Raw genomic sequence first — 1434 nt, 5'->3', positions numbered from 1 at the left:
GTGTGTGTGTGTGTGTGTGTGTGTGTCTGCCTCCCATTTCACCATTGCTGGGATTATAGACATAACTGCCACACTCAGCTTTTTATGTGGGTTCTGGGGATTTGAACTCAGGTCCCCCATGCTTTGAGGTAAGTACCCAATGAGCCATTTCCCTAGCCCTATGACCCCTTATCACATCATTTTAAAAAAGATTAAAATTTTTTATTTTATGTGCATTAGTGGTTTCCTTGCATGTGTGTATGGCTGGTGCACACAGGTCAGAAGAGATTGTCTGATCCCCTGGAACTAGACGAATGTGAGCCATCACAAGTGCTGGGATCTGGACCTGGGTCCTCCCTAAGAGTGGCAAGTGCTTTTAACCACGGACCAATCTAACTAGCTTCCTTTTAACATTCCTAGAGAACCTTTTCAAACGTCCAGCCTTCCCAAGGCAAAGTAACTGACTGACTGACTGTGCTACTTACTTTTGATTGTCAACTTGACGCAATGTAGTCACCTGAGAAGGGAGCCTCAGCTGAGGGGTTTCCCAGATCAGACTGGCCTGTGGGTACATCTGTGGAGGGATGATTGTGACTGATAATTGATGTAGGAGGGCTCAGCGTGCAGTGGGCACTATTCCATGGTTGGTGGACACTATCCCATGGTTGGTGGACACTATCCCATGGTTGGTGGGCACTATCCCATGGTAGGTGGGAACTATCTCATGGTAGGTGGGCACTATTCCATGGTTGGTGGACACTATCCCATGGTTGGTGGGCACTATCCTATGGTAGGTGGGGACTATCTCATGGTAGGTGGGCACTATTCCATGGTTGGTGGCCATGCCCTGTATGAGAAAGCCAGCTGACTGAGCCTGTGGGCTAGCCAGCAAGCAGCCTCTCTCCAAGCTTTCCGCTTCAAGTCCCTGCATGCATTCTTGCTATGACCTCTCTCCCCGATGCACTGGGAACTGGAAGCAGAAATGAAAACCCTTCCCTGCACAAAGTTGCTTTGGGCATGGAGTTTATCAGAGGAAATAAAACCAGTGAGGGTTCTCATTTCACAGGTGACGATGTGGGGGAGTGGTTACCCAGCTGAGAAATGGCAGAGCTCCCATTCAGCTAAAGGTCACCATGATTCCAGAACTGAAGGTCTGAGCTGCAGGAATTGTCATAGAGATGGGTGTGGAAGATGCCACAGAGCTCAGACATTCCTGGTGACAGATGACAGGAGTTTGAATAAGGTGATAACTAGCTCATACTTGGTATTTTCCAACATAACTGACCATTACTACAACAGCCCCTTCCTGAGTCCTGAAGTGGGAGAGGAACAGACCTTGTTGGCTGTTTGGCCTGTGGGGTAAAGAGTGAGAAACTTTCATTCCCCCCCCTCTCCGCCAGGCTGGCTTCGGAGTGGCAGCAGTGATCCCACTGTCATCTCCCTTCCTGGCTCAGC

This window comes from Acomys russatus, chromosome 1 (genome assembly GCF_903995435.1).
Source record: "Acomys russatus chromosome 1, mAcoRus1.1, whole genome shotgun sequence".
NCBI classification, from domain to species: Eukaryota; Metazoa; Chordata; class Mammalia; order Rodentia; family Muridae; genus Acomys; species Acomys russatus.
Note: the sequence above shows the minus strand (reverse complement) of the source record.